We start from the raw sequence: 26,652 nt of genomic DNA, 5'->3' as shown, positions 1-26,652 counted from the left end.
TGCAGAGAGGTGGGTAGCAGGCTCACTGGGGGGTTCTGCAAGCAGGGAGGAGCACTGACTGCTGCAGGCTGGGTAATAAGGAACATCCATTCCCGTGCTCTTGGGCCTGCAGCTGAGAAGGCCATTGCATCACAGAGCAGAGCGTGTGGCTGGGGACAGCAGCATCACCAGGAGGGCTCACCCTCTCTCAGTCCACCCAGCACGTGTGCTGCTGAGGCCTTCTGGAATTGTCCTTCTGTTCCGTCGTGGGATTTGTATAGAAGCCTGGTGTTCTCTCCTTCCGGCATCTGGTAGGATGCATGGCCCTGCCCCTTGAGGTTAAACATAGACCTGTGAGCTGCTTGCAATTTGCATGTCACTAGCTAGGAAGCTTGTGAGCAGGTTTGGTTTCTCTCAGCTGACTTGTGTGGAGTGTGGAGCAGGAGCAGGGAAGAGGTCTGGGGCTGCTTGTCTTTGCAGCATGCTCCACCATCACCTGACTAACATGGACCGGAAACAGGCAATCCCAACACCTGTGCTGCAGTGACCATGTCTGACCCCTGGGGACACACAAGATCCACTTTACTATCACCCCTAGGGCAGCTGGGAAAGGGGACAGGAATACTTGGGGAGCAGATGGGACCAGGACATGGTCAGAAAGACAAGTCCTGAGGCTGGGGGTGCCCTCACCCGTGGGAAGCAGCGCTGCTGGGCCTTGGGCTGTGCTAAGCTGATGCTGCTTACCTCTCCTGCATGCTTGTCCCCTCTCCTGGTCCTAGGACTAGACTGCTCTTCAGCACTTCCTGAGCTTGTCTTCAAGCTGTCTGGACCTGAGCACTTGGAAACAACAGAGCCCTAGTTACTAGAAAATGTCCCCTAAAACTATTTCACCCTGTTGCCTAATTCTCCGCCCCCAGCCCCACTTCCAAAACAAGATGACCCTCAGTAGCCAGAGAATTGTCTTCTTGCTCTGAACATGCCTTACAGTAGATGATAATAAATAATAACAGCAACAATGTTTTTTGTAAACATTTTAACCATGGGCCCCAAACCAAACTCACTGCCATCGAGTCTATGGCGTCTCATAGTGGCCCTATAGGACAGGGTAGCTCTGCCCCCTGTGAGTTTCTGAGACTATCACTCTTTATGGGAGTAGAGAGCCCCATCTTTCTCCCAAGGAGTGGTGGTGATTTCCAACTGCTGACCTTGTTAGCAATTTGCAGTCCAACATGCAACCATGATGCTCCAGTGGCTCCTTAACTAGGGCCAGACTGAGTTTAAAAACGGTTACCTATGTTAGTGTACTTCATCTCCACCCAACCCTCCTCAGGTAGATACCGTTGCTTCCATCTTCCACATGGGGAAACTAAGGCACAGAGAAGTTAAGTAACTGGGCAGGATCACACAGCCCTCTTCAACCCAGTCCATGTGGCTCCACAGTGGCCGACAATACACTTTTGGAATCTCTGCAAGGCTCTCCCTCTGATCTGTTGGGGTAGCATGGGAACTCAGGACATCTGAACCGGCCCTCCGGCCTCCAGCACCTCTCCTTCCTACCACAGCTCCAAACTACTATTCCAAAGCCAGTTCTTCGTTATCATTGTTTGTAGTGAGTTTCGACTCACACCAACTTTATGTACAATAGACTCACTGCCTGGCCCTGTGCCATCCTCACCCATTGTTCTTAGGTTTGAGCTGTTGTTACAGCCACTGTGTCCATCCCTTTCGTTGTCAGGGACCTTCCTCTTTTCACGTCCTTCACCAGGGGCTGGTCTCTCCTGGTAACGTCCAAAGTACATGAGACACCGTCTCACTAGCCTTGCCTCTGAGGAGCATGCTGGCTGGACATCTAAGACAGCTTTGTTCTGCGCAGTCCATGGTAACTGTCGATGTTCTTTGCCAGCACCATGATCAGATGCATCGCTTCTTCTTCGATCTCCCTTATTCAGGGTCCAACTTTCCCATGCATCTGCGGTGATTGAAAATAGCATGGCATGAGTCAGGCACCCCTCACTCCTCACTTCTCAGCACTTTACAAAGGTCCTGCGTGGCTGATTTCCCCAACACAAGGCAATGCATCATGGGAGCGCCTGACTGCGGCTTCCGTTAGCATTCGCTGTGGATCTAAGCAAGAGAAAATTCCTTGACAACTTCAACCTTTTCTCCATTGAACATGACATTACCTATTGGTCCCGCTGTGAGGGTTTTGATCGTCTTGACATTGAGTTGTCATCCACACTGAGGGCAGCCATCCCTGATCGTCATCAGCACGTGCTTCAAGTGCTCCTGACTTTCTTGTATTTTGAGTAGGAATAGGCTGAGTCATCAGGGCCAAAATCTTCAGATTTAACTGCACTGTGATTATTCCATCCTTCTTGCCAATGATTGCCTAGGACTAGACATGTGACCTCCTTCTGGCCAGTGAGATGGAAAGAGAAGCCTGCGGGGGCAATTGGGAAATAGTTTCCTTCCTAGTCAGAGAGACACCTGAACAATGAGGTATCCCTTCTTGCATCACCGCTTGGCGCCTGGACAGCCATCTTGTAACCTTCATGGGTAACCTGACCACCTGCTGGTAAGGACGGACAAGAAAAGCCTGGGGCTTTGATGGCATCCAAGTCCCTAGGTGGAGCAAATGATTAAATATTTATTATAGATTGAATTGTGCGCCCCGCCCCAAATATGTGACAAATTCCAACCCTTATACCTTATAATTCCATTTTGGAATGGGTTGTTTTGTGTGTGCTAATGTAGCGGTGGTAAGGTAGGGTGTGTCCTGAGATGATTTCCTTTGGGACATGAAAAGAGCAGGTTAGACAAAGAGAAGCCAGCAGAGACAGAGAAGACAGATGTCACATCACAGGACGATTACCAAGGAGCCAAGGGAAACCTGACCCGCAGAGCCTTCACCAAGAGGAGGCTCTTTCCCCTAGACGGAGACTTCAAGCCTGCTGAACTGTGAGAAAATCGGATTCTGTTTGTTCAAGCCACCCCCTTGTGGTCTTTTGGTCACAACCGCCCTCACAACTCAGGTGGAATTCTGCTACTAACCGAAAGCTTGGTGGATCAGAGCCATCCGATGGCGGCTCCAAAGAAATCCTGATGATCTGCTCCTGCGCCTCAGTCTCCACAATCCTCTGGAGCCCAGTTCTACTCTACAGCCAGAAGGATGGTGAAGGGTTTGGATGACCAAGAAGTTCTCAGGGACTGATGTCCTTTAAGACATGATATAAGAGGAGAGATCCAATTAGCATGGGAGTGACCTCAGCCCCCAGCTTAGAATGCCTGCCTTGGGGATGTCGATGAAGAATGAGCACTTTTCTTGGGGCTACATCTGGATGTCCAACACATTATCAGCTGATGCATTGCATAATCCAAGGCTCAAATCTTCACTATCTGATGCTAAAGGCGATCAATCGCATGGCTTCCCTTTTCCCAAGCATTCCAGTCATACCCTAGGGAAAATTCCCTCATATCCAAGCTGGTTCCTGGCTTTCTCTTCATAAGCTCCAAGCAGGAGAATAACAGATGGAATGTTAAGGCATTCCCTATGCAGGTCCTTGTGAGGTGGTGAGGAGTCCCTGTGTGGGGCTGGAGTAGTAACCAAAAGGTTGTCGATTCTAACTCACCCAGAAGTGCCTCAGAAGAAAGGCCTGGCCATGCATGCGCCTCCGGAAGGTGACAGTCTTGAACACCCTATGAGGCAGTTCTACTCCGGAGCACACTGGGGTTGCCATGAGTCACAATCAATTAGGTGGCAACCTAAGGTGGCGGTGAGGCTGTGGGGAAAATAGAAAGAATGACAGTTTCTGCTAATGGGTCACCTTGCAAAGAATGAGAAGGGTTCTGAAGAACATGATCAAGGTCCAGAGAAGGGTAGAGTCCCAGTGGCAGTTACGTAATCTGGTGTCGATTTGAGGATTGGGAGTGAAGGCATGGAGTCTAGCCTGTCAATCACTGTATAGCCAATGAGACCTCTGTGTGGGCATGGCCTTCTCCTGAGGATTCTGGGAACTCCGGGATTTCCTCTTTGAAGGCAGAAGACACACACTCTCTCTCTGCTCACTTCCTTGGAGACTCTACTGACAAGCTGACTCCCTGTGAGACATCTCTGGGGAGAAGCCACGTGGACCTACCCCGATGCAGCCAGAACCCTGGACCTGGAGAAGCCACATGGAGACTGCTGCCAGCACTGAGATCTTCCTGAATTGGCCATTGTTGCATGTGTTTCGTGAGTCAGAAGAGGACTTTATAAATTAGTGTCAGACATATGGGCTAATATCAGACTTAAGGGCTTCATCTGGATGGAGCTGGGATGTTTTCTCAATATTCAACTGCTCTTATACCTCTTTATTATACCCAGATGAGTGTCTATGAATTTGTTTCTCTAGCCTACCCGGAGCAGCAAAGGAATCGTTGGTATGCCCCACGGTTACAGCCACTGGGAGGTTTGAATGCCTTCCAGCCTGGGGGCTTCCTCTTCCAGCACTTAGCTTGTGGCCCTCATTGTGCTGTGACCCATACGGTTTTCCTGGACTCCTTTGTGGAAGTAGATCTTCATGGGCTGTTTGCCTAACCCCTCTTTGTCTGGAAGCCCCATTGCAACACGACCACCCTGCTGGTGTCTGACATCCCCGCGGCCTTGCTCCCAGCCTCCTGACAACACACCAGCCACCGCAGCGATGTGGCCAGGCAGGGGGCAAAGGTGTTCTCTCCTTGACTCCAAGTGGCACCTTCACTGGGAACAGGCTCAGGAAGTGCGGAACGAGAGGGGGTGTTCTGCGCAGAGGGGTGAACAAGATGGCTGGCTTTCAAGTCCAATTCCCCGCTTTAATTGAGTTTTGCTGAAAAGCCCGTGCAAGCACTTTTCCTGCCATGTTGCCGGATTTGATTCTCGCTGATAACACAGACGCGAGCGGCCACTGAAGACAGATGACTGCTGTTGGCCCTGGGAGGAGATGATGCCAGGAGCAGCGGGCCTGGGGAAGCACAGAGCTGACCCCGTTCCAGGGCCCTAACACTGTGCTTCTGCTCCCTCTGCACATGCCTATTCTGCCTGCTCACCCACCGCTGATGGTGAGGACATCACCTTCCACCTGGGCATGCCAGGTGAGGGGAGAGATGACAGCGGAAGCGTCTCAATCCTCTGCTGTTTGAAGGCAACCTTAAAAGACTCTCGACTTACCTGATTTAGAGCAAGATGCCAAGGGCAAGGAGAAGGCATGGTAAGCTTTGATGAGGAGAAGAACATGGGAAAGGGTACTGGGTGGGTTTGGGTAGCTATAGAAGCAACATTCATATAACGATAATCAAGACCTTAACATCAATGAAGCGTTCTGGCCCAGCCCAACCCAAGTCCATGGGTCTGATGCTAGCAGGAGACCTCTCCGGATGCATGTCCCTGCAGGCCAATGATGTAGAAGCAGGAAGCTGGGAGGTCGCAGGCCAGTGGATGCAGAGCCGTGTGAATCCAGGGTGTGTGGAAACGTGGCAGGAAGCTAGCAGGGCGCAGACAGCTCTTAGGATGTATGGTCCCCATCAGGTCCTCTCTGAATGCCAGCAAGCAGGGTGGGTGAAGGGTAAGAGAAAGAAGTTTCTGGTGTTACTCTTAGAAAGATGCCCCATGCCCAAGGAGATCCCACCAGGCTACCACATGGTTGAATGCTTAGACTCCTCCTCTACTTCCACATAGGTACCATCAAGTTGGCATCCAATCTAACCACCACAGGTACCTTCAAATGTTGGTGCCAAAGTAGGCCATAGGCCAGATGATAGACTTCAGGAGAACGTTCACATTCAGGATGGTGGGACCCCACCAACCATCTATCAGGGTGTCCTACTGGGTGTGGCTTTTGTGTTGCTGTGATGCTGGAAGCGATGTCGTTGATATTTCAAATACCAGCATAGGATGGACAGGTTTCAGTGGAGCTTATTAACCAAGACAGATAGGAAGAAAGACTTGGTAATCTACTTCTGAGAGTCAACCAATTGAAACCTTATGGGTCCTGTGTAACATAGAACTGCCAGGAGGAGGACAATGTGTTTGGAGAAGATAAGACTCCGTGAGATCTAAGAGGGGTCTTGGGTCAAATGGATCGGCACAATGCCTGCCCTGATGGACTTGAACCAACACGGGGCCGCAAGGATGACGCAGACCTGGGCAACATTTTGTTCTGCTGTACACGGGGTTATCATGGATCCCAGGTAACTATGTCTTTGTGTCTCCATGTATTTATGTATCTATGCATCTATTTATCTATCTGTCTGTCGGTCTGTCTGCCTGTCTCCCTATACGAATGGTGGAAGCAGGCTCTCAGGGAGGGAAAAGTCTTGCAGGTGCATAATGTCTGGGTGGATAAATGTCCACCCCATTCACTGGAAAAGCAGCCATGGAAAAAGGTTCACAACACATCTTCCCACATCCCTGTCATAATAGGATAAGAAGACACAAGCTGTTCTCCATCAGTGCTGGGCTGGTGACATTCAGCAAACAGAAAAACAAAGGGAGTGAGAGGGGCCCAGGTGCTTAGAGACAATCATCGCCCTCCTCAGAACGAATTTCTGGTTATTTTCTTTGAATGGAGAATTCTTCCCTGAAAAGAAATGTACCTGCACCTTGCAGACCAATCAAATGAAGAAGTCTCTGTTATGTTTATAGCTCTGGATAAACACACGTCTTTGTTTCCCTTTCTAGATGAAGGCTTTTTAAAGAAGACGTTTTTTGATGTAGGAAGTGTAACTAATAACGTGGTGACCATCGGGTACCCACCAACTAGTTTAAGAAATGAAGCATCGGACTTTCAGTCAAAGTTCTTTATCAACTCTACCCAGTACTGAGCTCCACCGCTCTGCCCCACTGCCCTTTTGTCCCTCTGTTTAGGGTAACTGCATTCTTGACACATGGCCATTGTCCTACCCATTTCCATGCGGGTTTTTACGCTTTGACAATACTATGCGTCTCGTAAGCAATGGGTGTTGTTGTCTGTTGCCGCTGTGTCATGTCTGCTGCATGCCAATGCCAATGGACTGCAGTACGAAGCTGTGCCCAGCCCTGTACCGTCTACTTCATCTCCGGTGTGGAGTGTCTTCCAACTTAGGGGGCTCATCGTCCAAAGCCATGATCTGCTCTGAGCCATTGCATCTTTTCACTGGCTCCCTTTCAAGCACTTTGGCAGCCCTTTCTCCTTCGTCTGCCTTCATCTGGATGCTCGCCCAAAACCTGTCCACCACAATGACCCTTCTGGTATTCCAAATAGTTTCCAGCATCCGAGCAGCATGCAAGCCCCCATGGAACAACAAACTGACAAACAAGTTAAAAGCCAATGGCGTAGATCCATAGAAGCTTTCTCATTGTATTTGTGTGGATCTGCTGACATATAAGCCAATGCTATACAGTCTTCTACCAGTATATAACATTAGCAGATCCTCAAACGTTTACAAATGGTAATGAGATAGGACAAGAGGGTCGACGTGGAGACCTGGACTGAGTTTGCTTAGAATGCCATGACTACATCCAGCCCTGGGGACTACATTTCCCAGAATGCCTTGCTGCTCCAAAGGAAGTTCCAGAGAATTTCATGAAAGGGGACCTTTAGAAGCTTGTTATGCGTAGTGAGGGTCAAGACAAATTGAATCCAGCCATGGTAACTTGGCTTTTTTTAAAATTTGTTTCCCCTCCTAGGAGCTTCTTAATAAACATTTTCTTGTCAACACCTGGTGATCACACAGGCTGGTGTGCTTCTTCCATGTGGGCTTTGTTGCTCCCCTGATAGATGGCCGCCTGTTTAACTTCAAGCCTTTAAGACACCAGATCTTTTAATAGCCAGGCACCATCAGCTTTCCTCACCACATTTGCTTATGCACCCATTTTGTCTTCAGCCATTGTGTCCAGAAGGTGAGTATCATACATTGTCAAATTATTAGAACGAACTGTGCTTGCACTGATTTATGTAGAGGCCAAAAGTCCATCTGCTTCCTAATTATATTTGCATGCATATAGATATAGCTAAATACACCTATCTTTATATATTTACATATATCTATATTTATACCTATATATCCACTGTTCACTTCTTTGTTGTTTCCTCTATGTCCTTTTACTTTCCTCCTGCCTCACCATTATGTTCACCCTTCTTCATTCAGCTCTCAGTAATTCCTCTCAGCTACATTACAATTGAACAAAAACGCCAGGTACTCTACACCCTCCTCACCACTGACTTTAGATCCTTTGTTGTTCCCCTGTCACTGAGATTGTCTGCTCACCTCTCCTTTCCCCCTTCCTGGACCTTTCCCATGGCCCCCTAGAACTGTCAGTCCCGTTACTTCCTCCTTTGGATTGTTTATCCTGCCTATTTGATATAGATAGACACAGACATTAAAAAAAGAAAATTCAACAAAAATACTACAAATAGTTCCAGGTCTATCTGCTGACCTTTATGAATGTTCCCCAACCAGATCAGGTGAGGTGTCAAGTACTGGCCCCTGCCTGAGTCAGCAGTCTATTGTCAGGGTTCCCCTGGGACTTCACATGGAAGCAGTACACTGTGTTAGTCTGGGTACTTTGGAGAAACAAATCCACAGAAACTCATGTACAAGAGAGAGTTTTATATAAAGGTTAACTGTGCATCAGGAAAACATCCCATCCCAGTGCTGCCCAAGCCCACAAGTCCAACATTAACCCATATGTCCAACACCAATCCACAAAGTCCTCCTCCATCTCACAAAACAGACACAACGATGCCGACTGCAGGAGGAAAACCAAGACAGTGAACGTGTAAGCATCTCAGCGCTGGCAGGAGTCTATCTACATGGCTGCTCCAGCACCCAGGGCTGCATCAGGGTAGATCCATGCTTCTCCTCAGGGATGTCTTGCAGGAAGTGAGCCTTGCCAGTTGAAGCAGGGAACTGCTAAGGCAGCTGCTAAGGCAGCTGCACCCTGGTGCGACCATCAGAAAGAAAGAGACCCGAGAACTAGAAAGGCAAGGCTTAACGAGCCATTTATCCCTCTGTCTTTCAATACCCCACATGTGTTTATCAGCCAGGTTGGCACAATAAACTAACTCACACACCAACTTGTATCATCATGAGGTGTCAACAGCATCAGATATCAGAAGATCAAAAACCAAACCATTATATTGATGTGAAGGAGAGGGGTCAGAGTGGAACTCAAAGCCCATATATTGATAATTGGAAAGTCCCTCACAGAAGGGACACACGGAAGGATAATACCTCTAAGGTGCAATAGAGTACCAATGAAACACACAACATTCCTCTAGTTCTTTAATGCTTTCTCACAACCCCCCCCCACTATTTTGGACCCAGTTCTACCCCACAAATCCTACTAGACCAGCATATGTACATTGGTACAGATAAAAGCTTTTGATACATGAAATCCAGGATAGATACACCCCACAGAGACAGTAATAGGAGTAACGATTACATGAGGGTGTGGAAAGGGGAGGGAGGGGAACTATAGCAATGATGGATGTATAACTGTCTTAGAGGGGGATGAATAACATAATTGTAGGTGAAGGGATACATCTGACAGTGTAAGATGAAATAATAATAATAGATAACTTATTAAGGGTTCATGAGGGTGGTAGGTGGGGAGGCAGGGATAACAGAGGAGCTGAAATCAAAGGGCTCAAGTAGAAAGAAAATATTTTGAAAATGATGACAGTGGTATCTGTGGTAATACATAATCTGGTGTCAACTTGAAAAAGGGTGGAGTCTAGCTTTTCAATTAGATCGCAGCTTGATGACCTCATTTGGGAGGAGCAAATGGAGGTAAGTAACTCACTGGAGGGTAGCTACAGGCTCACTCCCTGAGAGACATTCCTGTTGACAAGCCACATGGAGTTACACTGAGGAAGCCAGAGCCCTGGAACTGGAGGAGCCACATGGAGACCCACACAGGCATTGAGAAGCTTCTACTACCAATGGATCCACTAAATTTTCCACTCATTGGCCTGTGATCTTCCTGCATTCAGAGTCATTGCATGTTTTTCATGAGTCTAAAGACTCATGGATTAATATTAACATATTGGGTAATATTGGACTTACAGACTTGATCTGGACTGGGTGGGGATGTTTTCTTAATGTACAATTACTCTTGGATATAAAGCTCTTTCTTATACACATATAAATCTCTAGGAATTTGTTTCTCTAGTCTACCCAGACCAACACTGCATCTGTACAAATTCACTTGATATAATTAATTTATGGATTGTTACAATAGTTATAAGAACCCACAATAAAATGACTAATAAAAAATTATTTGTGATGTCCAGTGCCTTTCAAAGGCAAATCTTTCCCTTGGCAAGGCAAGGACCTCCTTTGGGTAACAGTATTGGTGTACTTTCATTCATTTACAACCTGCTTTTTGGTACGCAACATTGTGTGCTTGAGATTTTTTTCATGTAGATCCAAATAGTTCAGGTTCAACCATTGTCTCCACTGCTGTGCTTGTTAGCTACCATCGAGTCAGTTCCGACCTATAGCAACATCATGCCCTTCAGAACGAAGCACTGCCCAGCCCTTCACAATCTTCACAATTGTTCCTATGTTGGAGCCCATGGGGTTGATGTAGCTCCTTGAGGGTCTTCGTCTCTTTCACCGCCTCTCTACTTTACCAAACATGATCTTCCTCCGTGGACTGGTCTCTCTTGACAACATGTCCAAAGTATGTAAGACCAAGCCTCACCATCCTTGCCACTGAGGTGCACTCTGGACACACTTCTTCCAGGACAGATTTGTTTGTGCTCTTAGTAGTCTATCCCGCTCTCAACATTCCTCTCTAGCACCAAGACTCAAATGCAGCAACTCCAAGCCTGAAGCCAGCCTTCTTCATATCATCCACCTTCTCTGATGATTTGCTCAGCACACAGATTGAAAGAGGATGGTGAGAGGATAAGCCCTGTTGTCTACCTTTCCAGACTGTAAGCCCTGCAGTATTCCCTTGTTCTGTTCTCAAAACTGCCTCTTGAACCATGTACAAGTTCCTCATGAGCACAGTGAGCTGCTGGAATCCCTGTTCTTCTCAAGGCTATCCAGTTTGGTATGATCCACACAGGCAAATGCCCTGGCATAGTCGATAAAACACAGGTAAGCATCTTTCTGTACGGCAGAAGTGGACTATTTTTTATTTTCTGAAGTCGTTGCAAGTATAAACAAAGAGGAGATATACATCTGCATTCATGCCTCCTTGTACACAAGTGTGAGGGGCTCCTCTGTGGTACATACCCAAGAGAAGAATAGGTGGGTAGAATATCTACTCCTTGTGGTCACCTTTGCACAGGGAGGAGGTGAGTGAGTGGAAGAGACATGCCCTACACCCAGTCCCACTGGTGCATAGCTTCCCCACGCTGAGATTTCCCATGTGTGCATAGCTGGGGGCCACTGTGCCCAGGGCCAGTGCGACCTTTCTAATGAGGGAAGACCATGGACAGAGAAGGAATTGTGTGTATATATGATTGTATGTGCATGTATGTAATTGTGCATACATGTTGTGAGCATGTATATGTATGAAGACATGTGAATGTGTAAATGTGTAAGTTCATGGGAGTAGTTTTTAACCCATTGATTAGTACCTGGAGCAGTGCTCGGCCCACACATTCATTCAATAACTATTCATTAGCTGAATATACCAAGGTAAGTAAAAAAGAAGTGGTACAAAAGGAAATAGATCTATGTACATATATTTATAGGTTTAGTATTAAGGAGGCAGATGGACATTGGGCCTCTACTCAAGTACTCCCTCAACACGAGAACACTTTGTTCTAATAACCCAGCACTCTGAGATGCTCACCTTCCTGACATGATTGCTGAAGAAAAAGGAGTGCATAAGCAAATGTGAAGAAAGCTGATGGTGTGTGGCTATCAAAAGATATAGCGTCTTGGGTTTTAAAGGCTTGAAGATAAACAAGTGGCCATCTAGCTGAGAAACAACAAAACCCACATGGAAGAAGCACACAGCCTGTGTGATCATGAAGTGTCGATTGGATCAGGTATCAGGCATCGAAGACCCAGATCAAAAAATCATAATGTGAATGAGGGGGGCAGCGGAAGCCCAAAGCTAATCTGTAAGCAATTGGACATCCCCTTACAGAAGGGTCATGGGGAGAAGACGGGCCAATCAGGGTGCAGTATAGCACCGATGAAACATACAGCTTTCCTCTGGTTCTTTAATGCTTCCTCCACTACCCACTATCCTGACCATAATTCCCCCTGACAAATCTGGCTAGACCAGAGTATGTACATGGGTACAGATAAGAGCTGGAAACACAGGGAATACAACAGATAAACCCCTTGGGATCAATATTTAGAGTACCAGGAGGGTAAGAGGAAGGTGTGGAGAGAAAAGGGGAACTGATCACAATGACCTACTTATAACCCCTTCCCATGAGGGATGGACAACGGACAAGGGGTAAAGGGAGACATTGGACAATGCAAGAAATAATAATAATTTTAAAATTTCAAGGGTTTATGAGGGAGGGAGGGAGGGAGGAGAAAAAATGCGGAGCTGATACCAAGGGCTCAAGTAGAAAGAAAATGTTTTGAAAACGATGATGGCAACATATGTACAAATGAGCTTGGCACAGTGGATGGATGGATGGATTGTGATGAGTTATACGAACCCCCAGTAAAATGATTTAAGGAACTTGTAGTAAACCAAAACACCAAACCCTGAAGCTACTGTATTGACCTACCTCCATCTCGGTCTAGGCACTTCTGTGCGTGCTGTTTCCCCCTCTTTAAGCCTTCCCCCGAAAAGCTCTGCACCAACACGTGGTTGGGGTGTCCCTGAGGGATTCCTGTTGTCTCCGTGTCACATGTTCTTTGAATCTGAAGGACAAAAAGAAGTCTGAAGGGGCACTATCAGGGTTGTAAGATTGTGGGGTAAGGTTTCCCAATGACGTTCTCTCAGGCCAGCCCTTTCGACCTTGATGATGGAGCAGGTGCGTTGTCATGAAGGCAAAACAATCCCTCGAGTGACATTCCTGCCCTTTCCCTCACCGGTGCACTGTTGAATTTCCTCACAGCAGTTTTACCCAGAAGCCCCTGGGATCAACTTGTGCCCTTGGAGAAAACCTACCAAGGGGGTTCCTTTGGATTCTCCAAATAGTCAGCATAACTTTCTGGACTGCCCTCTCTGCCTGGAACTCACCTTTGAGATCTCCCTTGAAGTGTGTGTCCGTCTCGTGGGCCAGCACGCACAGGGACGAGTCCTTGCATTTCAGTGACTTGGGGGGATGTCCGTTCGCTGGAGTTGGTTAAGAGTGTGGTGTTATCTCTGGCCCCAAATCTTTTCATTTCCCCCCTTGGTGTAAAAGGATTCTTTTTTTAAGTTGCTGTTCTTTTGTTTTTTAGGCAACCTCACAAGACTAAGACAGTGGATTATGGAGAGAGCTGGTCTGCAGCCACCCACGGATGACAGAGACATGCTTAAGCATGCTTTGTTTGTAATGTGCCCTGTTGGCATGAACTGGGAATCTAACTGCAATGTTTTTCTGCCCTTTTCTCTTGAATTTTATTGTGAATTAGTTGAAGGTTTATAGGAGAGATAATCAGGTTTGCATTCAACAAATCAGACATGTTTTGTTTCAACATGTTCATTTCAATGTCTTCAACGTACCACTGCTGTCTCACGGCCTCCTTTCTTCCTTTTGTACTAACCCTCTGTCCTTGGCTGCCCTGTGACTTTAAATGGTGAACTCAGTTCCAGCCCTGAACTCGCCAGTATACGGAAGAGCCATCGTCTTGTGTGGGGTGGCAGCGTCATCTCACCAGTCTCTAGCAGACCAAGAAGCCTGCTCTCTTTGATGATGTTCAGTTCTGCTCCACAGTTTTCTTTCACTCTTTCTGGGACCTTCTGATGCGATCCTCTTCAGAGAAATGGAGATTGGCAGCCAGGTTCATCTGGTCTCCTGGTTGTAGAAACTGATGGTGTCGTGGTCCTGTAGTCCACAGGACTAATTGTTGCCTTATATCTTTTTACTTCCATTGCTGTTCTTTCTTCTGGATGGGAGAGAACACTATGTGTGCCCTAGATGGCGGCTGACAGGCTTCTCAGACCCCAGTCACTATTCGTCAAAGCAGGCGGTAAGGCTTTGTCTCTGTGAACCATGTTGTGCTAATTGACCGTAGTGTCCCTCTAGACAATAGTCTTGAGCCCCAAAGGCCAAGTGACTCATTCTCTCAAGGTGTTTGATTATATATATATAAAATCATATATATATTCAAGGTAAATATGCAAATATCCTCTGTCAAATGTATGAGCAGTCATGGGCATACCCCCACTCTCCCTCTTGCACCTGGTCAGCCTACGTGTCTATCTGAGCATCGACTCATCCATCACCACGATTGGAGATGTGTGTATTTAACAGTATTTACCTCTGTTGCCTTTAACTCTTGAAAACCTCGCAGTGTTTACCCCTGCCTTTATCGCATTTCCTCAACCCTCATCTTGTATATTGCCTTCCCCTTCACCCAAGTTAACACGTGTCTACCCTGTAGTCCTTGACTTCCCCCAATGTTTTGAAGAAGTGGTATACCATGCCTGACTGTGGTTGTACCATTCTATAGTCTACCAGCAGGTTGTGAGGGTTACAATCTCTTCGCACCCTTGCCAGCATTTGGGGCTCTCTATTTTTCCTTAATTTTGCTATGAATGTTGGGGTGAGGTGACAGATAGCTCACCATTGTTTTGATTTGCATGTCTTGAATGGCTAATGGTCATGAGCATTGCTTCGCATGTTTGCTGGCCCTCTGAATGACTACTTCGCTGAAGTATCTGCTCATGTGCTCAATCCATTTGTAATTAGATTTTCTTTCTCTTAGTGTGGTAATAATTTCTTTTAGAAGAACAAATACCAGACTAAGCCCATTGATTTGGAGATTAATGACGTCTAACTCTTCCAAGATGTTATTCTGTTCTATTCTCTCCCTTTCCCCACCCCACTCTTCCTTTGAGTATAGTCCCTCGCATCCCTTGTGTGGTAGTTACATAATCTGGTGTTAATTGAAGATTCAGAGTGAAGGGGTGGAGTCTAAGCTGTCGATCATGTCATAGCCAATGAGGCCTCTGTGTGGGCATGGTCTTCTCCTGAGGGTTCTGGGAACTCCTGTATTCCTCCTTGGAGGCGGGAAACTCCTCTCTCTCTCTCTCTCTCTCTCTCTCTCTCTCTCTCTCTCTCTCTCTCTCTCTCTCTCTCTCTTTCTCTAGGCTCACTCCCTGGGAGGTATAGCAGCTGACAAGACACATGGAGTTATGCTAGTGCCCTGAGGTGGAGAAGCCATGTGGAGACCCCTGCCAGCACTGAGATGCTTACAGTGGCACTGGATCCACACGACTTCCCACCCACTAGCCTGTGATCGTCCTGTATTCAGCACCATTGCTTACATTTTGTATAGATTGGTATTGTACATATGGGCAAGTATCGGACTTAGAGACTTGATCTGGGCTAGGACGTTTTCTCAATGTTCAATTTCTCTTGTATACAAAGCTTTTTCTTACATATATATGAGTCTCACTGGATTTGTTTCTCTAGTCTACCTGACTGACATACCTGGGTTCTGAAATTTGATGTAATGACGGAACCTCATAAGACTTTAAGGAAATGGTTGTGGAGGCTTTTCAGTCCCAAATACAAAGGTCAGGCAGAGGCATTCCAGATGAATATCTATATCTCTATATCTAGATGTAGATGTAGCTATAGCTATAGATATAAATATAGATATATCTGCAAGTCAAAGCAAGACTTCTAGCTTCTACCAAAGCTGAAGTCAGGAAACAAGAATGGCTTTGCCGGAGCTGTGGCTATCTGTTAGCCTACCACCCCCCCAAGGATGCAATGGATTGTGTCTTAAGTCAGACCCTCAAAAAGAACAACATATAAAGGCAACAAGGATATGGTTTGGTTGACAACCTCAACTAAAGTCAGATTGTAATCCCACCTTCATCCCGCCGAGTAGTACAGCACAGAACACCTTCCCAAATGGGGTGACGGCAGCAGGAATGGTACCCATAAGGAGCAGGGTTAGAAGGGTCATGTCAACTGACTGCCACTCGCTGGCTGCGGTGTTGCAGGTTTCTGTGCACTGTAGAGATGAACACCTTGCTCCCTGTGCCACGGCCAACATTGCCCCCCAGTTTGTGGGCTTTCTTGACTGGCCCTCGGGGACTACACATGGATATGGACGTGAACCTGTGCCCGAGTGCTTACCAGGCATGCTTTACAGGCCGGGCAGGCACAAGAGCCAAGAGGCTGCAGTGGCATCCAGGGACAAGGTCTTGCACCCCCCGGTATCTTGGTGCAAATAGATCAACAGACTGGCTAGGTCTTAGGGGAAGCCAAGAGGTCTGAAACCTGAAACAAAGGGTGTGCGCTGTCTGCATTTCTGGGAAAGGCTCCGAGACCATGGCGTGTGGTAATTAGACAAGAGGACAAAGCCAAAAGGAAACCCAGAGGAAGGCATTTGATCATCTTCCCCACAATACTATAATTCCTCCTCAGCAAGTTTGAAGAAGAAGCCACATTAAAGCCAAAGAATGAGACAGTGGATGTGAAAAAGAAGAATGACAAACTTAAGCAGCCAACACAGAGAAAAACCCTAACCAGTGCCGATGAACGCTATGCAGTGGGAAATGTTTGCATGGCCACTGCCTAACCGGAGGAGGGGCTCCCAGGGAGGAGTCTCTTGGCCCTGGCTTTAGGTGAGCCACGTCAGGAGAGGTCATACACTGAGCTATTCCCTGCTTGACTTCATCCCCTCCTGATGGGAATACCGTAGGCAGAGGGCAGGCAAGGATTCCCCTCTGGAACTTCAAAGGGGGTGATGGAGAGGAAGCAGTAATGGAGGACCAGGTGCCTGGGTGCTCCTTGGCATCCAGGTGAATGGGTGGATGGCAGTATCGGGTCGGACTGTCAGCACCATAGCAACGAGGTCCAGCAGGAGGGAAGGAGCAGGACTCTGGACTCTGGCCAGTCCCTGGCAGGAGCAGGGCAGCACTAGTGAGCAGAAGTTGACCTACAAGCTCTGGAGCTAGAAGTCAGGAGTCAGAGTGCAGCCGCCCACTAGCCACTCACCCTGGGGCCCAGTGCTTTCTGTCTCTGTGCCCCAAGTTTGTCACCTGTGAAATGAGACTGGTAGTAATGGGTAGCATTGATTCCGAAAGGAGTCCTGGTGGTACAATGGTTAAGTGCTCAGCTGCTCACCAGAAGGTCTGTGGTTTGAACCCACCAGCGGGCTCTTTGGGGCCAAGAAGCCTGGTGGTCTGCTCCCACAAAGATCTATGGGAGCAGTTTAACTCTGCTCTGTAGGGCGTTGGTGGGTCAGAGTGGATGGAATGGCACACACCATCATAAGCCTTAGGAGCTTTTCCCACATCAAGTAAGGGGGTTCAGTATCTCTGCTGGCTGTCATCTAAGGAGAGGAGGGTTCTCAGAGATGCTGCCCGGCTTTGTCGGCAGGCCCTCCGCATATAACTGATGCCAAACAGTTCCTTGCGATTTCCCCACCACCTGCAGTGCAATGGGTAGCACATTGGGCTGCTGACCCCCAGGCCAGTGTTCGAATCCACTAGCATCTGTGATGGCAAACAATGGACCTTTCTACTCCCGTCAAGCAGTGCAGTCTCAGGAACCCACCCTGTCCTGTAAGATCACAGTGAGTTGGAATTGACTTGGTGGCAGGGAGCTCGGAGTTTTGTTTTGTGTGTGTTATGAGTACTCTGACTTCGGGTACAATGGTTGGACCAGGGCATCTACTGCTGAGTCATTTTAAATGCGTTCGCATTTTTAATATTTTCTCCTTTTTTTTCAATTGAGGTTCTCTCTATTTACTGTATTATTGTTGTTAGTGGGTTGGGGTTGGATTTGGGGGGGCATTCTCTAAATGATTTTCTGTGTGTGAAATCCAGGATTGGTAACACTGTAGAGCCAGCGATTGGATTAATGTTTCCTTGGGAGTACAGCAGGGGAGGTTGGGGGGAAATGGAGAGCTAATAATGAGTACAGGAAAGAAGAGATGGTTCTAAAATGAATTTGAGTGATGACTGTACCACTCTTCTTAATATGATTGAGCTATTACATTGCATGCTATGTGTCTTAAATGCCACTTAAATGGTTATTATTAATATTTTTTTAAAGAAAGGAACAAGGACCAGGTCTCAGAAATGAGGCCTAGGTTCCTTCTAGTCCACCCCCCACAGCCCTCACAGAGGCCTCCTGTGGGCAAGCCACTGCACTGAGCCTTGAGGTGCGTTCTCCCAGCTAACCCACCGGGAGAGATGCTCTGCCCACTTCAGGGATGAGGAGTCTAAGACTCAGAGATGGGATGTGTCTGGTCCTAAATAACTGTTGCAGAGACGCCCCCTCTTCTCAGCCCTGCCTTTCCCTGGCCCTGTGGGTCCCCTCTCCACAATTTTCTAACTTTCTCAGCCTCAAAGTCCTACCGGCCCCTAACTGGGCCTCCTCACCCCGGGACAGAAGCTGCTCAGCCCTCACACCAGCCTCCACCTGGCCTGGAGCCGTGCCTCTCACTGCCCTACATGAGCAGGGAAGCCAAATAGAGCTGAGGTGTTTTAAACACCTTTAAAAATGAGTTAATTTGTTCCCATAAAACCAATCCTCTCTTTGCAGGTAATAAGGGCGGTCTGTGCTTCGCATGCAAATTTCCCTGCTTGCTCTGGGATGGGATCTGGTGCACACCCTCCCCAGAGGCCGTCAAGGGCTCTCACACACACGCACGCACACACATGCATGCACACTTACACACATGCACACCCTCCCCAGAAGCCATCAGGGGCTCTCACACACACATGCACACCCTCCCCCAGAGACAGTCAGGGGCTCACACACACACATGCACGCGCGCACACACACACACATGCACACCCTCCCCCAGAGACAGTCAGGGACTCTCACACACACATGCACGCGCGCAAGCACACACAAATGCCTACTCTCCCCCAGAGGCCGTCAGGGGCTCTCACACACACGCACACACATGCATGCACACTTACACACATGCACACCCTCCCCCAGAGACAGTCAGGGGCTCACACACACACACACACACATGTGCACACATGCACACCCTCTCCAAAGACAGCCAGGGGCTCTCTCTCTCACACACACACACACATGCGCACATGCACACCCCTTCCCAGAGTCAGCCAGGGGCTCACAAACACACAAACACATGCGCACATGCACACCCCTCCCCAGAGACAGTCAGGGACTCTCACACATGCGCCCGCACACACACACACATGCACACTTACACACCCTCCCCCAGAGATAGTCAGGGGCTTTAACAGACACACAGGCACACAAGCACACCCTCCCCAGAGACAGTCAGGGGCTCACACAGACATGCACATGCACACGCACACACACACACACCCTCCCCCAGAGACAGTCAGGGCCTCTCACAGATACATACATGCATGCACACACACACGCACACTTACATACACACATGCACATCCTCCCCCAGAGACAGTCAGGGGCTCTCACATGCACACACACACATGCACACCCTCCCCCAGAGACAGTCAGGGGCTCACACACATGCACACACACACACCCTCCCCCAGAGACAGCCGGGGGCTCTCACAGACACACACACACATTCACACCCTCCTCCACACTCACAAGCAATCAGACTACTCATCACATAACCAGTAAACCTAGTGCGAGTGAGAAAAATCCAACCCCAGGGCAACCCCACGTGTGTCAGAGTAGAGCTGGGCCCCGTGGGGTTTCCAGCGGCTGACCTGCAGAAGTAGACCTCCGGCCCTTCCTCCTGAAGGCCATTTGAGTGGACTCAATTCCACCCGCCTGTCAGTGAGCAGTGAGTTCACTCACCCTTAGTGCCACTCTGGGACTCCCATGAACTATCGTGACTCACAACACTCGTACAACACACGGGAAGCCCAGATCACCATACACCCCCACACCCACCCACAGACACAAGTGCCCCCCCACCCCCGAAAGGTGTGCTTGCAGCCACGCCCTGCCTTGTGGGGTGGGGAGGGTTGCTCTGGAGTTAGCGTGGTGACTGCCTGTCTGGTCTGTGGTGGATTTGTCCAGCCCCTGGCCCACGCTGGCCAGGCTGAAGCTGGACTGAGAGGCAGGCATGAGGAAGCTGAACACCCAGAGCCCGCCCAGAGTTCCCGTTCTTCTCTGGCCCTGGCAACCAGATGTATTTATCTCCAGCAGAATAAATAATCAATCATTATTGATTTTCTAAAGAAAACACTCCCGTGTGAGCTCTGGCACAGGAAGCAAGAGCTTGGGGCTGGAGTTCTGGGGAAAAAAGAAAAAAAGCTGTTGAAGTCCCATTTCTAAGCTGGCATCTCTCTGGCCACCCTGCTGGTCCTCGGAGACCATCCCAGGACCAAGAGTCAGACAGAACCTGACTCTCCCCACTGCAGCAGGACCCCCAGGGTCCTGGTCAGTCTTTACACTTGCCCCAAGAAAGGACCAGGACACTTGTGGGGTGACGGCTCTGCTGAATGCAGACTGTTTTGTGTGTTACTGCCTCCCCAACTTTCATGGCTATGTAGTGCTGTCGGCACAGAAACACCGCAAGTGGGGGGCTTTGACAAATGATACCTCCTTTTCTAAAACTTACATTCAGGCTCTGGCTCTAGAGGCCAGCTTTCTCTGTCCACCCTGAGGACAATACTGGGTCACTTTCTTCTGAGAGCCTCTAAGGATCCACACGTGGCATCTGCCCTTCCGCGGTTCCCGCTTACCTCGCTGCGCCTAATCTGTCCTTTGCGGTCTGCAAGGTGGACTGGTTAAAAACACACCTCGGACAGATGGGTCTTCTGGAGCATATCAAAGAAAGTCCTATTCCCAAGTGAGATCGCATACACAGGAGCAGGGATTTAGGATTTACAACCATATTGGGGGAGCGGCGCTGTTCAATCCATAACACCCCCCAAGGAGTCTTTCTGGCATTGTCGTCCTGATTTCCCCTGCCCCATGAAATGTTCATACCACAGATGTACTGTCTATGTTTGGACACGGTGACTCTTGGGAGGGCCACAGCCTAGTGGAATCGCTAAGCCGATTCTTCTCTATGAAAGCCAGCCTTTGCAGGCTTGGGGTTCACACTGTCCCTGTTGAAAGTGGCATCCAGCAAAGAGAAGGGAGGCCGGAGGATGGTCAGCGTGTTCATCAGAGTAGTCAGGTATGGGGCGCTGACAGCAAGCAGGAGCAGTCTGGCGCCCAGTAAAAATGACTCGCTCCCTGGAGATTCACTAAGGGGAGGAAAATGATCCAGCACTCTTAGTCTCCAGCCATCGAAGGCGATGCCAATGGTGGAGACAGAGGCAGGGCTTCAAGAGGGCATTTCTGGCACCACAGGGCCGATAAGCACCTTGGGGACTCTCAGTAATTACTTGTTTATTGATTGGCTGGGAGCAAGACTGAAGCAACCTGGGGGTGGTGGATGAGAATGAGATGAGGTACAGGGACAGACGCCGGCAGATTGGTGCACCCCTTGGCTGCTTTAGTGCTGAGATCTTGGATGAACCACCACACCATGTCCCTGCAGGCTAAGGTAGAATTGGGATTGTGACAGTGGGAGGAGGAAGCATTTAGGAACTAGAGGAAAGTTGTATGTTTCATCATTGCTACACTGCACCCTGACTGGCTCATCTCCTCTCCAAGACCCCTCAGTGAGCGAATGTCCAGTGGCCTACAAATGGGTTTTAGGTCTCCACTCTGCACTCCCTCATCATTCACAATGATATGATTTTTTGTTCTGATGATGCTTGATCCCTTCAACACCTTGTGATCACACAGGCTGGTGTGCTTCTTCCATGTGGGCCTTGTTGTTTCTGTGCTAGATGGCTGCTTGTTTATCTTCAAGTCTTTAAGACCCCAGATGCTATATCTTTTGATAGTCAGGCACCATCAGCTTTATTCACCACATTTGCCTATGCACCCACTTCTTGGTCTTCAGTGATCACACAGATAAGGTGAGCATCATGGAATGCCAGTTTAATAGAACAAAGTATTCTTGCATTGAGAGAGTACTTTAGTAGAGGCCCAATGTCCATCTGCTATCTTAATACTAAATATACATATGCACATAGGTCTATTTCCCTATCCTCATATATAAACTTGAGTCTAATTCTAATGGACACATTTACCGACTGACTGTGGTCCCCAAGCACAATTTGTTCCATGCTAAACCTTTTAAACCCATGCCCAACATGTTAAGGTCAAGAATGTTTTCTTTTTCTACATAACAAAGTTTGAATTCTGATTCTCATGATGTGAAGGAGGATCTGACAGCCTGAGTCTGAAATGTCTTCTCACAAACTTGGAAGATGCTAAACATCAGTTGCCCGTTTAGCCAGGACATGTGCTTTGCCGACCCCCCCTGGCCCATTACCCTCCTGCCAGACCTCTGGCTCTCTGAGTTTGTCCCCTGGGCTAATACTCCCATGTCCACACCCAGCTTCCTGCAGGACTTCCTCCCCTGCCTTCTCCGTGTGAGGCTGGAGAAGCTGGTCCTCCTACAAGTCTTCTGAGAGCAGTTCCAGCCTCGCTCTGTGGTACAGCCATAGGCGGCAACATTCTGGAGGAAGTATGTGTTGAGATCAATGCTGCCCCCCCTAAGCCCCCAAAACAAACTCATTGCCATTGAGCCCATGTTGACTCATAGGGACCCTGCAGAGCAGGAAGAAGAGCCCATGAGTTTCTGAGACTGTAACTAAACGGGGAGTAGAAATCCCTGTCTTTCTCCTGAGCGGCAACTGGTAGTTTTGAACTGATGGACTTTCAGATCATAGCCAGCAGGCCTCGTGGAACCACGGTCTTCGAAGGGGAGAGAGGTTGTTGTGACTTGTCTCTGCTGTGTTCAGGAAGAATCAGAAGTCACATACGTGGCCCTAGTCCAGCTCACCAAACTCTGGAGTCTCTGGAAGTATCAGTGGTAAAAAAAAGTCCTTAAAAAAGAGATGGGGTGTTTCTGCTTTTCTCAACTAAAAATGCCCCTACTGTCCAAATCCAGGCAATGATGCTCCTACTGTCCAAATCCAGGCAATGATGCTCCTACTGTCCAAATCCAGGCAATGATGCTCCTACTGTCCAAATCCAGGCAATGATGGAGAACAGGGGGCATCCACCAACGTGTGTGGCATCCAGGTGATACCATACATGGGACCTAGCCTCTGACATGCCTGGGAACAGGGATAGAGACCTCCACCCCCACCCCCACCCCCAGTGCTGAGCCTATCCAGGATAAGAATTTCTCCTCTCAGACGTCATAACTCGTTGACGTCCAAGCAACTAGGAAAGAGTCTATGAGAAACCCAGATGAGACCAGGGACTCAATGTTGACCCCAAATGACGCCACAGGACAGAGGGGAAGCCCTGCAGTTGCCAAGACTGGTTTTTATGGAACCAGATTGCCTTACCTTCCTCCCGAGGAGGAGCCAGTGAGCTTGAACCTCTGAACCATGGTTAGCAGGCAAGCTCTTTCATTTTGCAGGGCAAACCGCCCAAACCAAACCCACTGAGAAGGTGAGGTGGAGAGCAGCTGGGTTGTTGGATGAATGAGTAAGGGGGTGAAGGAGAGGATGGACGGGTGAGGAGTCCGGGCCTTGCGTGATGAGCCCCAGATGGGGGGCAGCCACTGAAAGTCCCCTCTCCCCTCCCAGTCTTTGAAGACCAGCAGCCTTTGAGCCCTTTCTCACTCATGGTGACCGTGTGTGTCAGCGTGGACCTGCGCTCACCCAAAGTGCTTTCCAAAGGCTGATCTTTTTTAGAAGTGGGGCACCAGGTCTTCCTTCCAAGGCACCTCTGGGTGGACTCACACCTACCTGCCCCTTGACAGTGAGCAGCAGATCAGATGAATGATCTATGCCTCCCAGAGAAAAGAAGCTTGAATGTATATTTCTGGAATCTTTGGGTTCCAGCCCCCATCCTTCTTCTTGTCTGTGGACCTCTCCCTGTGTTTGAGGAGAGGGCCCCAGTCAAGTTCCTCAGTGGCTTCAGTCCCTTTTACCGAAGGAGGCTGTCTGCAAACCCTGGAGCTGTCCCCACTCCCAGCCCTGCAGTGACCAAGAACAGATTGCCTCCCTCTAAGGCCCCATAATTTGTCTCTACAAGGAGCAAAATTAACTAGAGCAGCTAATTAATCAGAGAAATGTGCAGCGTCCCTGTGATTTTTTAATTCCTCGCCCACATTAATGCATTATTGGTTTACTAGCGAACTAATTCACAGTCTGGTCTTGATAGCCTTATCTCTGGGTTGCCAGCTCCAGGCCGGACGTGCGAGAATCTCTGTCGCTGATTTCCTAGCCCTTCAAATGATCTCCAAAGCACATTAGAGTCACATAAACAGGACATGTAATGAGACAGCCCGACTTTGCTTTGATACTTTTAATTACCATCCTGGGGAAGGCGGGTGGCGTGGGGAGGAGGGGGAGCCTGGAGGGAAGGGCCGGAGTCTGTACAATGCCTGCCGCGTGCAGAAAGAATGCTGGGATCCGCTGGCTCTCCCCTGAACCCTTTCCCTGCCTCGTGGACATCAGGGGTTCCCAGCAACGGAGGGACCTGGGGGACACTTAGGAACACGTGTGACACCTGCTAATTGGAGGCACACAGAGAGAGGCTCTTTTTCAAGGCCCAAGTTCCTCCTCCCCACAGAGTGCTGGCAACTCCGGGAGGGCTCTTCGTGCGTGGGAACACGCCACACAGCCCGGTCTCTTTCCTCCTGCCAGCATGTCTTCACCCAACCAACGCTCTCTGAGCACCTACTCTGTGCCAGACCCTGCTGCAGGTACTGATGCCCCAACAGAGAACAGAGAGGGCCATGCTTCCCAGCCCTCAGGGAACCCAATCTCTATCAGGAAAAGGCAAACCTACACAATAACCATCCTACACAAGCGACCTCCATAGTTTGTTAGCGCCGGAGACAGCCGCCCACGAGGCTCTCACATGTCCGCATGTCCTGCAGCGAGGCACTGACCACCTCGTGGTCTGGGCTCTCCTTTCGAGGATGTTAGTGGAACCAACAGCATTGGAGCTGAGGCAGGTGCATCGATGCTCCGGGAGGATCCAGGTATCGTCTCCTTCTGGAGCAAATGGCAGGTGAGTATCGTGCCCATTAAAAAAGACTCAGGTCACCCCTATACCATAACCCACTGTACCTGCAGATGGCACCTGGTTCTTTCTCTTCTCGTTGACCCATGGAGGCAGGGTTCGGGGAACAGGTATAACAATTACTTTAGATAAGGAGGTGTGAAATGCACCCCTGCCTTTAGCTGAAACAATCAATAACACCACGACAGTCCCGGAAGGCCTTCAAGCCAGCTTCAGCGCACTGCGCAGGGTTGTTAAGACAGACATCCACCTGCTCTCGCTTGTCTCCAGGCTGACTAAGGTGGCGGCGATACAACTGTTCAGAAATCCGTTGCCACAGAGCCACTTCTGACTTGCCCGCCACCTGTGCGTCTCCTTGAAGAGTCAACCCTGTGACCTTTTTGGAAGTCAGTCAACAGGCTCTTATTCGGAGGAGCCTCTGGGTAGCTTTGAAACATAGCTGTTCAGCTAGCAGTTAGTTGAGTGACTAACTGTGTGCTCCACCCAAGGACCGCGATCGTGAACTCAGGCTGCTCAGCCAGGAGGGCTTCTGGGAGGAAGAGGCGGTGTTTGGGTGTTTGACAGGATGCAGATGAGCCCGTCTCAGATGGAGCTTTCCTGAAGCTTTCCCTGATTTGTCCGCCCTGGCTGATCACTGATAACACTCCTAGTCTTTGTGATGAGTCCATGTTGCTGAGTGCGCCCAATCCGAGACGTACCTGGCTGAATGCTCTGCTCATCAGGAGACATCAATGAAATCTAGATGACAATAACAGCCAGCCTCTGACTCCATGCCCAGGACGGCAACTCTCCTTAGCTCCTGTGCCCCGTGGGTGGGTGAGGGAGGAGGAGAAGCCATGTGGGAGCTGGACTGAGGGGACGCAGCAATGGGCCAGGATGGTCTCTTGCTCCTCCATGGGGACCTCTCCTGGGCGGGCACACCTGTGCTCCATCGGGTTAAACATTGCGACCTTTGGAAAGTGGGCTGCCCATGCTTGTCTTTTAAAGTGTCGCTTCCAACAGCCAGCATTTCAATTAAGCTCTTCAACGCTCCTGGAAGCAGCAGTCCAGAGAGCCACAACATATTGCGCGCAATCTGCCCTCGAACCCTGCTGGCGAGTGTTGAGAAACCAGGATGTGACTTGGGGGACTGAGATGCGGCGGACCCATGCCATGGTATTTTCCAGCGCCTCGTTGGCATGCAAAAGTGGGACCTTGATGAAGAAAGCCCGAAAGAAACTGGATGCATTTGAACTACGGACCTGGCTAAGATTATTGAAAGCGTCACGGATGGTCAAAAGAACAAATAGATCTGTCTTGGAAGAAGTACAGCCAGAAGGTTCCGCAGCGTCGAGGATAGTGAGACTCTGGCTCATGTACTTTGGACACGTTATCGAGAGAGATCAATCCCTGGAGATGGAGATCGCGTTTGGTAAAGGGGCAGGGAAAAGAGGCAAGCCCTCCGGGAGATGGACTGACACAGTGGCAGCCACCATGGACTCAAACATAAGAATCAACTCAGTGGCACCTAACTGCAACAAACAACCCCTTCAAGTGGGCT

Source organism: Tenrec ecaudatus, chromosome 7, assembly GCF_050624435.1.
Source record: "Tenrec ecaudatus isolate mTenEca1 chromosome 7, mTenEca1.hap1, whole genome shotgun sequence".
NCBI lineage: Eukaryota > Metazoa > Chordata > Mammalia > Afrosoricida > Tenrecidae > Tenrec > Tenrec ecaudatus.
The sequence above is the reverse complement of the archived record's forward strand: the minus strand, read 5'-3'. Positions refer to the sequence as shown.